The sequence below is a fragment of the Musca autumnalis genome, unplaced genomic scaffold (assembly GCF_047663935.1).
Source record: "Musca autumnalis isolate F117 unplaced genomic scaffold, ASM4766393v1 scaffold_1, whole genome shotgun sequence".
In the NCBI taxonomy this organism is placed as follows: Eukaryota; Metazoa; Arthropoda; class Insecta; order Diptera; family Muscidae; genus Musca; species Musca autumnalis.
Window position 1 is genome coordinate 334242326 of NW_027411644.1, and position 18998 is coordinate 334261323.

Genomic DNA, 18998 nt, shown 5'->3' on the forward strand with positions numbered 1-18998 from the left:
GTCAGTTATATTTACATGTGAAATATTGTTGAAAATAACACAATGTACTGGTATCTGTTGTTTTTTAAACTTAACCCTACCACTTTTCTAACAACATTTGGAATACAGGACCTTACTTCTTGATTTTTCAAAGGTGACACTTTATAGCATACTTTCATCGTTTTACCCATAAATATTTACCACAATGTTCACATTCAGGAGGGAAATAATATTGAGTGCTATAAAAATCTACAAAACTAAGAATCCAAATGCCAAATGATGAAATATTTGAAAAATTTCCTTTTCTCTAGGAATGTAGCAAAAACTGGACAGGAACCATTTTAAATGAAAGACTTATTATAATAATAGTTTCAAATAGGCCTAAAAGATGTAAATTTTCCATTGTACGGAAGAATGCACATGAGTTGATAACCAAGTATAATAAATAATACAAAAATGTTGGGTCCTAAACACAAAAATACAGTCTTATTATAATACGTTTGCGATTTACGAAATCCACTCGATTTCCACAATGACAATTCAATGGCGTATATGTCAAATAGAATCCAGTGGATTTATAACTAGGATTTATTTAACGTATACGGTATGGAGTTGACATTTGAAATCTAGCGCATTTATAAGTCTAAACGTAATAGTATGTTTAGACTGCCATACGGATAGTATGTAGTAGTAGTACTTCGAAATTAGACTCCTCCGAAACGGCTGGACTTAATTTGACGAAGTTTGTGTTACGTATGAAAATAAGTCGACAACTTTTTCTTGTAACTGGCAATTAAGGCGTGGAAGCCTCAATGGCTTTAGCTTTTCTTCGCCAGATTATTCTAACTACATTTATCAGTCCGGTCTTCAACATCTCGTCTGGCAATCCATGGGCTGCTGTATATTTCCTTCTGGCTGAGCGATATACATTCAATAACATTGGATTGGTTCTTTGGCAACGTGGTCATTGCTACCGCAGAAAATTGTTTTTTCCTAAATTAAGCACGCGTTTTGCATATGAGACCAGATTACATTGCTTTAATTCGTTTTGGCTATGCAAATGTAGTTAATGTTTTTATCCAACCTCTAATGAATTGAAGATGAAACCATGATAACTTCGGGTATTATGAAAATAATTTTATGTATATAAAATGAAGTGGGCAACTCTGTAGGATACAAATTGACTTTGTTTGGGCATTAAAGCTTCATATTTGTCTTGTGAATAATTCAAATTACGAATATTGATTGACGAAAATGTCAACGCACACCCTCACGCTACAGACCCTCCATGCATATCCACCAAAATAAAATAAAACATTGCTGAAACGCCAATTTAAACGTTGGGTTGTAGGCTAAATAGACATCATCAACGCCATTGCAATTTCGTCAACAACACAATCGCTAACGATGATGGAAAACGTCAACATTCTACTAGCGTCGAAGTGCTACCTATGCAAAATAACGATCAGGGAGTAGGGTGGTTATACAAACACACATAATCAGTAGCCGAGTATGAACTTGCAATCAACTACTGTTGACCACTGGAATACTAGTTACTTATTACACAATTCAACTTAACACCGCCTCGTCCGACCAAATAAATTCCGCCATAAACATCTAGATATATAACGGGTTGATTGTGATCTACGTGGACATTGCACACATCTTAATTTATGTGCAACTATTTGTAAATTAGATATAAAGGTTTATGGTAGAAAATGTAGGAACCCAAGTAAATATGGCGAGAATTTCACAAAAAATGTTCACAGCATAACCAGGATAGAATGGAATCCCCGAGGATCACGAAAGAAACGCCAGGCGGCAAACTATAAACCAAGAACTTAGACAAAACAAACTTACATGGGACGATGCAAGAACAATAGCTAGTAACCCTGTAAGTTTCAGTAAAATTGCAACTTTAGGCACGGTTGATTGGGGTAATAATCTGGACTTACTCATATCGGGTAGTATTTATCATGTAAAATTGGGAATAACTTGTTCTTGAAAAATATCCAAATTTAATTTGTGGTCCATATTATCAATGATTTTGTTTTAATTCTTTCTTACATATTCGTAGAGAATGCCAAAAGTAAAATTTATGAATGAAATATTTTCGATTTATTTATACAAATATTTTTTATTATTGTGCGTATTATTTGTTTGCAAAAAATAACACATTTATATAATATAAAGTGTTTCCACCGGGCTGATTCGGTCAGTTGTTTTTATGGAATAAATAAAAATAATTTATTTCATTTGAATATAGGGATTGCATTAGCGAATATAACGAATGGAGACATACAGTGGTGGAGGATATAAACAGTTCGGCCCGAACATAACACACTAACTTTCCATTAAAAAGTGTTGTATTATTTTTGCCTTATTAAGTTTTCAATTGAACACATTTTCGACCACGAGGACTGATTCTGATAAGAACATATATCTCAAAAACTTTTTAATGTTATTTGTATACCAATTATTAGTCAATTTAAATAAATGCCTCAAAAAAGAAGAATAAATCGAATCGAATTACGCACAAACATTTCTACTTTGAGAGTGGATTACTCTGATCCTATGAAGGTTACACTCTCGAGATATACATGCAAGAATGCGTAACTGCGAGTACTACAATCACACACTAAGCGTTTAGATAAATCCAGCTGAGCGTTCCGATTAAAGCAAAAATTCAAAAAACACAATTTTTCAGTCTTCAAAATGTCAGCATCCGTTTGAAGTAGATACAGTGGATATATTATAAAATATATATTTGGGCCATCGATTTTTATTGTGCGCAATACAATTACAAATTACAGCAGATTTAAATACCATATAACCAAAGTTTGAGCATTAATTTCGTGTACTGTTGTTTTCAACTACAACTTTGTTAATGTGATAGGAAAAAATCAGGTATGTAGGTATGCTACTTATAGCAGATATTAGCACTTTGTGACGCAAAACTTTCTAATTGTGTTTCAAGATATACTCCATGGAAACCCCTCGATATGTCGTACATTTTGTCCAATAGACATGTCATTTCATGCACTTCTAATCCGCATAATACTGAACTCGTAATATTTTGAATACAGAGTGGGTTTATAGATTCAAGATCTTTATATTCACTACAAAATTCCGCGACCCTTTATTATTTGATAATGAAATTACATGGCATAAAGTAGAAATTCAGATTTTACTGGAAGTTTCTCTCAAAAAGAGTATTCAACAACTTGTTTATAAAGTACACTTTCAGTACAGAACCTTCAGAACAATACACGTTTTCATTTGAATTTCCAAAAATAAAATTATTTTAGAGAAAAACGTAACAATTTGTTAAAATAGCTAAAAAATTATCGGACCAAAACTCGCTGAGTTTTAGTGATATCAATGCGAAAACAGCACAAGAATCGTAGGAAAAATAAAAATTGCTTACCCAAAAACAAATTTTTTTGAGTTATGCCAATCTTTGAGTGCATAAGCGATATGTTGAAGCGCATGTTTGGAGTATTGTACCGCGCACTGTTTTAGCACGATTCACCGAAATATGTTTTCAAAAAATTATTCGTGCGAAAACTTTGGTCACATTAAGGTTAAAAATAGCGAACCATGTATAGAAGTAAACACGTTTTTGTGTTATTGTTCAATTGATGCGCTCAGCGCTAAAACTACCTAACCCACATGCAATACTACCCAGCAAAAATTTGGATCCGGTAGTCATTACGTAACCCTTTACAAAGTAATGTGAACAAGCTTCTTTTCGCATTACTGGTAATCTGAAAAGTAATGGGTTACTTCTTAAAAAAATTACTTTACTCCTCCCTAAGTAATGACGGCGGTGGCACAGTGAGTGTGTGTCCGACTATAAATCCTAGGGTTGTGTGTTCAACGCTCACTGTCGGCACGCGAGTTTTTTAAATTAAAAAATAACAGTTCGTGGTGAACATGTGCACTGCACATTTAAGTTCTTAAGCCACCCTTAATATTCGTGTGCGTGGCATAGTGTGTAATGTCTTTGGCTAGAAATCAGGGGGTTCGTGGGTTCAATTCGGGCAGACAGCGAAATAAAATAAAGTAAAATAAAAGTAAGATTTGTGATGAAAGTAAAAAACAAATTCTCTACATCAACTGTCTAAAAATATAATTTTTTCACCTTACTTTTCAACTTCTAGTGGCCACAGAATAACTAGTTATTCTAGTGGTCATAAAATATCTACAAACGGAGTGCGATATGCCCTTGTAAAAATAATGGGGAAGAAAGGGGGTTTGAGAGTAGTTACGGCTGCCAGAAATCCCTTACGAAACCCATGATTTTGGGAGGACTTTTTTTGCTGGGTACCTGCTAAAACAATTTCAGATCATTATGGCCAATTTGACTTTTTTGAACATGGCTATGCCGTTTTGGCACTGATCGCCTCAATTATTGGCTTTAGAGCGCAATACACGGCTTAATTCTGAAAGAGAAATTCATTGTCATTGTTTCGAATTTTCACTGAAGCAAAAAAACTAGGGGTTTTAAATTTTTCCTCTAATCTGGACCCGCAAGTAGATTTTTGTAACCACTTGTAAATGGAAAAGTATCCACTTCAAACTTCTGCAAATGGTATTTCTGCTTCAAAGCACATTCATTTTGTTTCGATGTACATATGTATCACGCTTATATGCGTATTTTGGCTGAAAAAAGTTTGTTTATATGCACCGGCTCAAAATAAGGTAGATGAAAGTACCATTTTGTGAAATATACGCGGAAAATTACAATGAAGAAAACAAAAATCAGATAGCACGATCTAGTAACAATCTGCAAGCCTATATAGATGTACGAAGACAGCATCATAGAAGTTATGCCGAAGGACGATGAATTCTCTGAAAGCGTTTCTAAACATCATAAGACAGAAAACGAGATTCCCTCCACAAAGGATATCATAAATGCCACTAGTACTCTTCGTCAATCCTTATCGGCTGGCAATAAAACAAGTAAAAAAGTATCAGTCGGCTTTGCCGACAGAGATATACCCTCAGCATGGGCAAATTGAAACACTTTTTTCACAAAAAATTTATATAGTTAGGGGGTTTCAAAATTTTGGTCGTATGAACCGACAAAAATGTTGATTAGGATTAAAGTTCAAAATTTTTGCGGAAAAGGTACTTAAAGGAATGGACCGACATAGACCATGGGGGTGCCATAGGGGGTTTTTACACCCTTCGGGCTGTTTTCTCAAGAAGTATGGACTTGCCCCTGAAATAACTTTTACCATCGTAATTGAGGCAGCGAATGTAAGTCGCTTCAACAAAAATCAAAGTGATTCAATAGCAGGTCTTAAAGTGAACTTATCCAAAATTTTGTGTGGGAGGTACGGGATGGAGTGGACAAATATAGTCCATATTCGAACCTGATCTATATCTGGTAGATATTATGAGAATGTGTAAAGTATGGACCAAATCGGTCACTCCCATCAACAGTTATCGTGCGCACAATTTTTCCGAATATTTTTGAACTTTTGTGGGGTAGGTACCTGAAGGAGTGGACCGATATGGCTTATCTACGAACTTAAACTAAGTTTGGAAACAATATTACGAAGGCCAAATTTTGGCCGGAATCGGCATTTCTGTTCGAGAATTATCTTGCGCTTCCACCCATAAACATGGTGTCATAGGGTTTGTTTTTCAACTTTCAGGCTATTTTTCAGGAAGTATGGACTTACCCCTGAGGAAACTTGTACCTTCCGTATAGGGGACAGTGAATACAAGATGTTACAACAAAAACCAAGGCGATTCGTGGGCAGGTCCTAAACTGAACTTTTCCGAAATTTTGTGTGGGAGGTACTCGAAGGAGTTTACCGATTGAGTCCATATTGGAGCCTCATCTAAGTCTGGTAGAAATTTCATAATGTGCAAAGTACTTGAACTTTGAACTTGAACTAAGTTTGGAGAAAATATTACGAAAGCCAAATTTTGGACCGAATCGGCAGATCCGTTCGAGGGTTATGTTGCGCTCCAACCATTACACACGGTGTCATAGGGCTTTTTGTAACTTTCAGGCTATTTCCTCAGGAAGTGTGGACTTGTCCCTAATGAAACTTACAGCGTCGTATAGAGGACAGCGAATACAACTTGCGTAAACAAAAATCAAAGCGATTCGAGAGCAGGTCCTAAACTGAACTTTTCCGAAATTTTGTGTGGGAGGTACCCGAAGGAGTGGACCGATTGAGTCCATATTGAAACCTCATCTAAGTTTGGTAGAAATTACACGATGCGCAAAATATGGACCAAATCGGTTATTCCCTACAAGAGTTATCGTGCGCACAAGTTTTGCGACAATTTTTGAACATTTGTGGGGGAGGTACCTGAAGGAGTGGCCCTATATGGACCATCTTCGAACTTAAATCGAATATGGACAAAATAATTCGATACCCAAAATTTGAACCGAATCGATTGATCCGTTCGAGAGTTATCGTGCGCACCAGCCAGCTAGACAGACGGACGGACATTGCTAGATCTACTCAAAATTGTTTGAAACGGATATCGTACAAACGTACTTAGGGTCTAAAACCATTATTTCGATGAGGCACATTTTTGGTCGTATCAAACTGTAAATACCCTCTATAGCCTAAAGGCTGAGGGTATAATTAAAACAAGAAGTAAAAACAGCGTCAGTTCAGACGGGCCAGTTCGAATGTTGATATCTTAAAAATACCAAAAATCGGGCGGTAACTTTCTATGAGAAATGTATCAAAACATGGACACCCAGCAAAGCCTAAATACCAAATTTCTGCTATTGTGGTTCGATGAAGTGACTAAAACCTTCACAACACCCAAAGTCGGGAGGTACCATTCTATGGGGATATAACATTACGTGGATCTGTACAGAAAAAAATCTGGGGAAAAGCATAGCACGGTGTCACGACAGCGGCAAAAAATTGACAAAACCAAGTACCTCGGAGTACACATATTTAGAAAACATTCCAATTAGAAGAGTTTTGAATTTTGGCATTCATTGGGTTCAAATTCGATAATTGTTGGCAATGTACATTTTTTCCATATTTTCACAAAATTAATAACATTTCTTATCTTCACATATTTGAATATTTAAAGTAATAGCCGTTATAAAACTGATTTCTTTGATTGCTTTGGATGTAATAAACTTGATTTTTGTTTACGCAAGTTGTATTCGCTGTACGACGCTGTAAGTTTCATTAGGGGCAAGTCCATACTTCCTGAGAAAATAGCCTGAAAGTCACAAAAAACCCTATGACACCGTGTGTAGTGGTTGGAGCGCAAGGTAACTCTCGAACGGATCTGCCGATTCGGTCCAAAATTTGGCTTTCGTAATATTTTGTCCAAACTTAGTTCAAGTTTAAAGATGGATTATATCGGTCCACTCCTTCCGGTACCTCCCCCACAAAAGTTCGAAAATGTTCGGAAAATTTGTGCGTACGTTAACTCTTGAAGGAAGTAACCGATTTGGTCCATACTTTGCACATTATGAAATTTCTACCAGAATTAGATGAGGTTCCAATATGGACTCAATCGGTAAACTCCTTCGAGTACCTCCCACACAAAATTTCGGAAAAGTTCAGTTTAGGACCTGCTCTCGAATCGCATTGGTTTTTGTTGAAACATCTTGTATTCACTGTCCCATATACGAAGGTACAAGTTGCTCAGGGGCAAGTCCATACTTCCTGAAAAAATAGCCTGAAAATTGAAAAACAAACCCTATGACACCATGTTTATGGGTGAAAACGCAAGATAATTCTCGAACGGAAATTCCGATTCCGGCCAAAATTTGGCCTTCGTAATATTGTTTCCAAACTTAGTTTAAGTTCGTAGATAAGCCACTCCTTCAGGTACCTACCCCACAAAAGTTCAAAAATATTCGGAAAAATTGTGCGCACGATAACTCTTGATGGGAGTGACCGATTTGGTCCATACTTTACACATTCTCATAATATCTACCAGATATAGTTAAGGTTCGAATATGGAGTATATTTGTCCACTCCATCCCGTACCTCCCACATAAAATTTTGGATATGTCCACATTAAGACCTGCTATTGAATCACTTTGATTTTTGTTGAAGCAACTTACATTCGCTGCCTCAATTACGATGGTAAAAGTTGTTTCAGGGGCAAGTCCATACTTCTTGAGAAAACAGCCCGAAGGGTGTAAAAACCCCCTATGGCACCCCCATGTTCTATGTCGGTCCATTCCTTTAAGTACCTTTTCCGCAAAACTTTTGAACTTTAATCCTAGTCAACAATTTTGTCGGTTCATACGACCAAAATTTTGAAACCCCCAAAATACATAAGTTTTTTGTAAAAAAAGTGTTTCAATGTGCACAGGCTGAGGGTATATCTCTGTCGACAAAGCCGACTGATACTTTTTTACTTGTTAGAATCATGTAATAGCAAGTTTAATATTGCTCATATAAATTTCCCTAGTATTATGCCGTATATAAATACTACAAAGTTTTCTGAGTTTAAATATATTGTGTCGGGATCTGATTTTAGTGTTGTTGGGGTCTCGGAAACGTGGCTTAAACCTGATATATCTAGTCGTATATTAAATATTATAGGGTATAAATGTGTGAGAAACGATCGAAGGAACTCTAGAGGCGGTGGTGTTGACATATACATTTTGACTGAAATATCCTGTAAAGTTGTGTATAAGTCATCTGTATTAGGTAAATGTGAATCCCTCTTTATTGAGTTCATGTCTGGCAATGCCTTGGCCTTGTTGGAGTTGCGTATTTACCTCATCCTGCTGACTTAACTTTTTTGAAGATATTCACACCAACTTATGTTTAGAGTACGCTACTTGTTCGATTTACCGAAGGCTATATCCGTACGTTCTATTTGCTACCGTTTAAATATGTCTATTTTGCACAATTCTAAACCTACTCACTTCGGTGTACCTAATAACTCATATTCCTTGATTGATTTTATATTGGTTAGTGATTATTCCATGGTCCATCTGCCTGATCAGGTTATATGTCCCTCTATATCTGATCATACCCTTATTTCCCGAGTTAGTACTTTCTGTGATTTTGTTGAGTTTCGTGATTACAGGAATATAGATTGGATTGGTTTTCATTCTTACTTAACAGCTTTTGATGTTTCTGCTTTAAATGTTTCCGATATGGATGTCAATTGCATGGTCTAACAGGAGTGTTGAAAATTGGAGAGTCTTTCGATTAATCTATAATTCGACGTGAACGCAGAAGATATTATTCCATAAAGTTTAATGCCATGGGCTCTACTGCCCTGTGGCGTTTTTAAGGACTTCCGGATATATGGGTGGTGATATTGATGTCGATGCCCTGAACAATTTGTTTGCTGACAGAGGACCACATGCCACTGATTTTGATTTTCAAGCTGCTGCTATCTATTTTAACGACGTCTTGCTTTCTGTTTTGTTTCTGTTAGGTTAGGTGAGGATTGCTTTATCAGTTTTATTAAAAAAAACTTGTTTAGATTCTCTGTGTCAACTAGAAGTACTCAAAACTTTATACCTAGGATATACAATTCAACTTTTGAAAAATCCTTTGTTATAAAGGTTGCACGATTGTGGAACTACTTAATTGAACTGAGAGTATTTTCCCAATCAAATAATGATTTTCGTTTAAAACTATTGAGCCATTTCTGCGGCCGTGGTAATAATAATAATATGTAGTGCAACTTTGTTATCAACCATTCTTATACCCTTTTATAAGTTGGTTTTGGCCAAAAAGTTTGTAACGCATCGAAATAATGGTCGTAGACCCATACTTATATATACCAAAATGAATGTCTCGACGAGCTGGGTCGATCTGGCTATGTGTGTCCGTCCGTCAGTCCGTCCGTCCGTCTGTCCATCTAAACCTTGTAATCACGCTACAGGTCGCAATTTTGATCGGATCGTCACCAAATTTTGGATGTTGGTGAGGGACCTGGAGGGGAAGAAGCCTATTGATTTTGTAGATGGTCGGATAATATTCAGGGGTCGGAATGGGCAAAAAACTTATTTGCGGAAAAAGTCAACGTTTTATTTCAAAGCGAATATCTCCGTATCTATAATGGGTATATAAGGCAAAGCCTGCTAATGAAAGCAGAAAATATCACCTTTACAGCGATGTATGGTAGGTTATCGTAGGTGGTAAAACAATGAAGATATCGCAATAGCCGCTATTAAAACACAACTTCTCATTTTTGCGATTTTAATAATAATGACGAATAGCACAGCATTGGTTGGGGACCTTCCAAAACCAAAGTCCGACTATGAAAGTAGAAAATCCCATTTTACAATGATGTAAAGCATGTTGGCGTATGTGGCCAAATAACGGAGATATAGCAATAGTCGGTAATACGTCCTATTTTTTAATTTTTTGTATGGTTGATGGTTGGCATACATCCCACTCTTCCATTTTTTTATTTGAGTTATTCTGACGATGCACTTAAACGCGTTTCAATAAAATTGACCTTTATTAATGAAGACATTCAGAGCAAAGGCGCTAAGCTATCTCAATTTTAATATTTTGAATTTTACCAGTCAAAAGGTTATGTACAGGGAAGGTGGTGTAGGGTATCACATAGTCGGCCCTGACCCGACTATAGCCTTGGCTCACTTGTTCTATTTGAAATACACTAACGATTACACTGTGCAACATTTTTAAGGTGATCTTGTGCAAACAATTCGAACCGAGGATTTTTTGAAAGTACAGACCTAAACGACAAGAAACCCTAGTTTGGTTTTGTTGTGTCAGATCCAGCTCGCATTTTATGGCCCCATCTAAACATGGTTAAATATTGAGTTTTTAAAGAAATTCGGGGCTATATCTCTGAAACCAATGCGAATCTTCTTCTGACCTCTGAAGCAAATTTGTAGATAAGGACATGAATAAAATATTTGGAGAAATAATGAACTCGAAAAACTACTTTTATTGCCTCAAATTTCAAAATATGTGCAAAAATGTTACAATTTTTATACACTTAACACCGTATCTCCAAAACCTTTAAATTTTTCTGAATATTTTCTTTTGGAAAAAATCTCTGGAATGTAATACACAACTCTTCAGAACATGTCATTGTTGTAAAATGCCTCTATGCCGTTTATTTCGGTACATTTTTCAACGACGATTTAATAATAATGTCAATAATGTAGTGAAAACCGAAATGCGAGAATAAACTGTTGGTGTGAACTGTGTTTGAAATACGTGTTGTAAAAGATATGATGCAAAATACCGCGGAAACAACATGAAGTAAGCATTTTAGAGTTTCAGAATGTTCTAAAGAATTGTTGAGAACTTTATTTGGAAGATTTTTTCAAAAGGTTACTTGGTTCAACTCCAAATAGTTTAGCTGATACTGACCAGAATTTCAGCAATTATGTTAAATTTTCTATATTTTATAGATTTTGAAGCCCTAGATGGAGTTTTTCTTATGTAGTTTTTTCAAAAGATAAGTTCTACTAATTTAGGGCTACAATATTGCTAAAGACAGCAAGGCCAAATTCCTATTCGTTTTTGAGATAAAGGCCTGATAAATGCAAGAAAGTGTAGATTTAGCCCAGTTTAGATGAGGCAATAAAATCCGAACTGGATCTGACAGGACAAACCCTACTAGGGTTTTTATAGTCTAAATATGTACTTTCAAAAAATGCATACTAGAAGTTGTTTGCATTTTCAGTGTTGCATAGTGTTATCCCTAACGACACATGATTGTTTCATTTCTTTTTATTTCTTTTTTATTTTATTCATGTTATTTTAGTCATGTTTGTAATACTGAACATACTTATTGTTGCTTATTATGGCTTTTTTGCTTTCTTTTTTCTCTTTTGTGGTTATGGCTGGGGAGCCAATTACAATTATAAGTTTGTATTAAATTATTTAACCTTTGTACTTAGGTCAGTAATATGTTGTGTTAATACTATTTATAATACTATTTATTAGTATTAAGAATGTGTTAACAAATAAAAAATAAAATAAAAAAATTAAAAATACTGAAAATTGGGTTGTACCGTTATATGGAGGCTATACCAAGATGTGGACCGACCTTCCCAATGTTTTGCCCTCGACATTGTCAGCCTAAATTAAGTACTTGTGTCGAAATTCATCATTATATATGCCCAGAGTGTGATTATATGTGGGATTTGTATCGTATATGTACCGATATATACAGGTTTTTAATACAAGAATCCAACGCTTATATACATTAGGTTGAAGGTTGATTTTTTCTCAAAGGGGAAAATGAGGTCAATTTTTGTCGGCACCTCCTAAAGTACAGTATAATCTCGATCATCACATACTTCGACGATGTCCGAATTATCGAATTGTCCGGATTACCGAGTAGTTACAAATGCATATAATGTTGTTTGTTTAAATCTAAAAACCTGTTAACTTGAAAAGAATACATATTTATCAAGCAAATATCACGGGTTGCGACCGTTTTAAGATTGGGAGAAGCCTTCTGGCTGCCAAATTTACTTATTAATTTTTTTCCTAATTCGTAATTTAGGCGACATTTCCTGTGTATTTTGCAGTCTAAAATTTCTCTACAATTGGGGTATATTTATGCATAGTTTTGTTTTTTAAGGATGTAGCAATAGTCCTGTCAACTTTTATTTAAACTTTTCATTCATAATTCTACCCACTAAACATTTTCTGTTGAATTTCACAATGATAATGAAAGGCAAAAAGATGTGACACTAAAAAGCGTAATTTTTTTGAAGTAAATCTAAACTATCCTAAATAGCTACAGAATGTAGACAATGCGTATAAAAATATGAAACCAAATTTATAGAGACTGGGTATATAAATTAGATATTATAGCAACAACAAAAGAGAAAAACTTGTTTTTGAAATATTGCTCCAAATATTTATTTTATTTATTTAATTAATTATTATCTATATAAATAAAAATCAAATGTCGTTCGTTGGTAATGGCATCAGTTGAGAACGGCTGAACCGATTTCGATAATTCTTTCTGTAAAATGTGCGCCATAGCCCGACTTGGGTTTTTATGCAACGACCCACTTTTACGCCCATTTTTTAAATTTTAAATTTTTGTCATTTCTACAAAATCTACTGAACCTATTTTTCTGAAATTGCCAGGGAATGTACAGGGATGGCCCCCGGTTAAAATAGGCTACAAATTTTGTTGAATTTCGGAAGGGGCGGGGTACTTCCCATATACCGTATTTCTTTAAAAATGCTATATCTATATAAATAAAATCAAATGTCGTTCGTTGGTAATGGCATCAGTTGAGAACGGCTGAACCGATTTCGACAATTCTTTCTGTAAAATGTGCGCCATAACCCGATTTGGGTTTTTATGCAAAGAAATTATGACCACACCCACTTTTACGCCCACTTTTTTCAATTTTTATAATTTCTACAAAAACTACTGTACCGATTTTCCTGCAATTGACAGGGAATACACAGGGATGGAACCCGGTTAAAATAGGGTACAAATTATGTTGAATTTCAGAAGGGGCGGGGTGCTTCCCCTATACCTTATTTCTTGCTTCCCCTGTCAGGGGTAAAAATCTTGACGCGATACAGGGGCTTAGGTCGCAATCTCTCGGTACTCGACATGGCATCTTAAACGGACCAATAGAGCTCCGTTTTACTTGACTTTTTTGAGCGCGAGAGAGTGCGGCTGACCAAAGGTTATCCAGGTAGCGATCTCCTACCCATCAGAGATCCCCCAACACCGGGGTGTTATGCGTAAAACTCGTGCCTATCGGTGTTTTAAGGTTTGCAGTGGGGTACCTAAAACTGTATTCGAACGGAGCCTCGTTGACATCTGGGCGAATCAACGAGTAACGAACTTGTTTTTCTGTCAATGCCCTTACCGTGGTAAGGAGGCAATGCCACGGTTGACCTCCCATCCTTCCTTAAAAACAATCAGCCTATGGATAACAGAACTTTTAAAAAAACCCCCCCCAAAAAACAAAAACCTTCAAAAAAACAAAAAACCCCGACTGATGTTGGTGTGGATGCCTTGGCACCCTCAGTCTTCACTTCCACAAGTGCAAGTACCTCTCTCTCGTTGACGATTAGGAATATGGACACGGACAACTCTCACTTAATTTCCCCCTCCACTTCACGTGGTACCCCAACCAGGGGTAAGGTCGACAGCCCTACGTTAGACATAATTAACGACAGTCTAAACAGACAGAGCAGGGTCCTCCTATCCAAAATTGATGAGAACTTTCTCACATCAACAAATTTGGATGACGAACAGGTCGACGAGGTAAATGACTCAACTTTAACCAACGAGGAAGAAATGATGGAAACCACCATTATTCCCTCCACAGGTCAAGATGAGTCGTCACCTCTGTCCGACAAAATCGTTCCTCCAGTTTGTTCAGGAGAAAAACCCTCACAGCTTCTTAGGCAAACTGCGGTTGATGAAGTTGTCGGAGAGTGCGACGCAACCATGGAAGTCATGGATGAGTCGCAAAAACCCTCAACCTCAAAACGTGCAAGCAAAGAGGCTATGGATAGGAAAGACTATCGCTTTGCAATCTCGTATTGTGGGCGATTTGTCGATAAGGACCCCAAGACCATCACCGAAAGGGAATTTAAATTGATTAGGAAAAACCTAAAGTTTGTGAGGAGATTTGAAAGGAAATATCCTCACCTAACGATTAAGGATTTCCTAATCAACAAAATTCCCACGTCGAGTGAGGGAGGGTTTTCTGCCGTAACCCGTACGGATGTGACGACAGAACACCCTCCTACTACTACACCCGCCGGGGACCTGGCAAAATCACAGTCCACACAGACTGTGAAGAAGCCAACAAGGTCAAAAACCAGGCCCAAAAAAACCGCTGCCTCCCCAAACCCCTCTGCTGCCCCTTCTTCTAAGCCCATAAACAAGGTGATGGAGGTGGGTCGGCTGATGGGCAGGGGGAAGCTCGAAAAACGGGATGAGAAGTCAGTGTCAGGGACGACTTCTTCAAAGACCAGTGGTACCTCGAGGACAAACTCCACCGAACCCGTAGTGGTGAAGAGGATGAGGTCCTCTGAGGAGCAACCACCGGCTGCGAAGAAGTCATCCCTGTCACGACCGATCATCTCGCAGACCTCTGCTACACCGGTAACCAAGGTCAGTGCAGGTGCCAGACCCCATCTACTTGTACCAATTTGCCAGAAATCTCACATGGCTGGCAAACAAAACTAATTAATCATTGTTTTCTTCTTCTCTCTCCTTCACACAGGGGATGGAAATCGGCTCAACATTGAACAACACCCTCAGCGGCAATACACCCACATCACATTCATTACATCAACAACTTTGCCACAATCACAACAGTCGCGCAACCATATCCATTACTCACCACATCCATCACACCAAGACACTTTACATCAACAAAGCGACAATAGCCCAACCACCTCACTTTACTTCAGAACAAACCAGTCACCAGCTTCACCACCCACCTTATATACCAGCATCCATCATCATCACATCCAGCCCATCTAAACGTACATCCACCATCACAACCTCAGCAACAACCTATAAACTCACATCCATCATCACAGCATCACCTACACACTCAACTTCACAACAAATCCCCAATAATCCAGCATCTATCATCATTACATATAGTCCAACTACAACACACAGTTTCTTTAAGGATGATCACAATGGACCTCAAGGTCTCCGAGTGAAGTAGCTGCCAACAACGGTAGCTGCGCGTCCTAAAACCAAACCAAACCATACCTATTGCAGAGCTTGCAGTGCCGAAGGAAAATGCAAGCTGCCTCTTTTGTTTTTGATTTTATAAATAATCATATTGATTCTCCGGATTTATTGGCTTTGGTACCGTTCTTTGTTCCCCCTAGAACTTTAAGAATAACAGATCTATTTTATATTTCTTATCATCGCACTAATTATGCATGCAATAGTCCTTTAAATAGAACCTTCCTAGTTCTAAATCATATAAATGCTAATTTTCAGAAAGAGTTGAAGCCATACATTGAGTTTAGCACGTCTAAAGAAAACTTTAAAAATAGTATTTATTATGCCCTTCCATTTTCATAATATTTTTTTAAACATATTTAAGAAACTGTGAATTGTTATCTTAGTCTGTAAGGAAACTGAATTCCATTGACTATAATAAATAAATAAATAAATAGATTTAAAAATTCTATATCTATATGCTATCTAATATTTAAAAGACAATGTGTGTATGTTTGTATGTTCCGTATAGACTCAAAAAACGGCTGAATCTATTTTCTTGAAAATTTCTGGGAATGTACAGAAAACACCCATGGTGAAAATAGGCTATATATTTTTTAATTTGAGGGCGTGGTACCTCCCCCATGCCCTGATTTAATAAAACCGCTATTTTAGCAAAATATGCAACGAGTGATTGAATTAATTCTTCCAAACAACCACCCCGTTCCGAACCACCCTGCTGCGGACTTGCACTCTCCGAACCACCCCGCTCCGAATTTTCACCCTCCGAACCACCCCTCCCCGAACTTCCACCTTCCGATCCATCCTGCTTTGACCTTCCACCCTGCTGCGGACTTCCACCCTCCGATTCACCATGTTTCGAACTTCCACCCTCCGAACCAACCCGCACTGAACTTCCACCCTACGATCCACCCCGCTTGGCCAACGAGGGTTATGTTTCGTTTTGTATTGTTCCTATGGAAAATACGAAACGAAACGATTGGGAATTTTATTCAAAAGTATTTTTACGTACGCTGGCTTTTACTATTGAACGTAGAATTTTATTGTGTATTTTTTGTATCTTATTGATTTCGGATTGATTTGCACAAACCCACAATTGAATACCATATGTCCATATGGGTTTTATGATTTGGTTATATACAATCGGTTTATTTGTTATGGTAACTTTTAAATTTATCGAGAATAGCCATTTCAGTTGATTTAATTTCATTTAGATTTCATCAATTTCTTCTTCACGTGTTCTTTCCATTTAATTTTTGTATCGAGGGTCATTCCTAGGTACTTTGATGTATTAGCATATGGAATTTTGATATTGTTTCTAAAGAGAGGCGGAGTACGTGGGTTGTTTTTATTGGTAAAGAACATATGTATTGATTTACTTTCATTTAGTTTTAATCTACACTTTTTGTCCATGTTACTACTCTATGGAGTGATGTGCTAAGTTTGTCTGTGGCGACTTCCTCTGTTGTTCCACTGGTTAATATTGCAGTATGCTCTGCAAATGTACCACTGGTGGATTCTGGTGATATTGGCATATCGCATGTATATATAAGATACAGAAGGGGCCCAAGCACACTTCCTTGGGGAACACCTGCATGTATTTGTTTTAGTGACGAGTACTCCTATTCAACTTTAACTCTAAAGAATCGATCTTCCAAGAAGGATTTTAGTATTTCAAACATTTCTGTTGTTAAGTATTTGTGTAGCTTATTTTATATCCAGAAAAACAGCGGATACGACTTTTTTATCTATTGTGTGCTGTATTGATTATCCTGTGTACTTGTTCGATTGTGGAATGCTTTTCTCGGAACCCAAATTGATGAGCAGATATTACGTTTCTAATTTCAGCTATCTTTTTGAACCTAGAAGCAAGTAATTAATCTATAAGAGGTCAACTCGTTAGTTGGTTTACCAGGTTTCTCTACAACAGTTATTTCGGCATAGATAATCAGACATATGCTTATTGTCCTCATTTTTCATCAATCTCTTGAGTTTTGTTGTTAGTTGGTTTAGTCTTCTTTTGTTTTCTGCAGTTCGGTTTTGTTGCCAAATTCTTCTTGCTTTCCGTTTAGTCGCAATCATGTCTCTTACTGTTTTCGGGGTAGTTCTTAAAAGATGCAGTTTGTGTCGTGTTTTCCGGAGTGCTTTGCCAACACGAGTGCTGAATAGGCTTGTACGAATTTGTCTATATCGTCCTCTATATCATCTGCACTTTTTAGGGATGTGTTTAGAGTTATTTTCTCATTGAGTAATGACCTGAATAAAACCCAATTAGTTTTGTAAGAACTTAAAGCGGTATGTGTAGGCTTTGCTACAATATAGTCTCCTACAGTTACTATAAGTGGCGAGTGATCCGAGACAGGCCTACATAGTTTTCAATGTCTGTATGCTTTTTACAATGAAAAAATCAATTAAATCTGGTATAAGATCAAAGTTTAATGGCCAATATGTAGGCTCATTTCCAGTTAAAACTCGACATGCGTTCCTTTGTATGGATTTGTATAATTCATTCCCTTTTGGATTAGTCAGTCTTGATCCCCAGAGCTTGTTTTTGGCATTGAAGTCGCCAACAAGTATGAAGTGATCTCCTAAAGCTTTTATAATATCTGTATAATCTGTTTCTGTTATCGAATGTCTTGGTGGAGAATATATTGCTGCAATTTTAAATGCGTTATTGCTTTTCAATTTGACTACAACCGATGCAATTTGAAAAGTTTCTGTTTCTATTTTTACATCTTCATAATGCAGGAGAGAATCCTCGATAACAACCGTTGCACCTCATCGACCTCTTTGTGAAGGGTGAACAGAGTTGTAAAACTTATAGCCACTTATATTCACAAAGGATGAATTGGTATGCAAGAATAACTCAATTTCATTTAGATGTTTAACATGACCATTACAATTCATGAGGCCCTATGCTGCTCAAGGAGTTAAACGGAAAAGAAAATTACAATTCCATGTAGATATTCTGAGGAAAGGCATATTAGGAAAGTTGATTTAGTTTTTTCGAAGATTTTGTTATTTATTTAAATAACTCGCTTTGCATATCGAGTTTGTGATTTGTTTTTTCAATACATTTTAGATGATCTGTAAACATTTTATTGTGCTGATCGCTTCCTACTGTTGCATATGTACTTTTTTGAGTGTGGGTATCGGTTGATGTACTCTTTTTTTTGAGAGCGAAGGGTCTTTTGGCAAAGATTGGATTTGTGCCCTGTAGTTTGTTTTCGGTTCTGTTACATGATTTGCTGTGGAACGAGATTTTTCTCTAATTTTTTGAAGTTCCTTTGCAACTTTACAGCCTCTATAATTAGCTGGATGATTTCCCAAACAATTAACACATTTAGGTA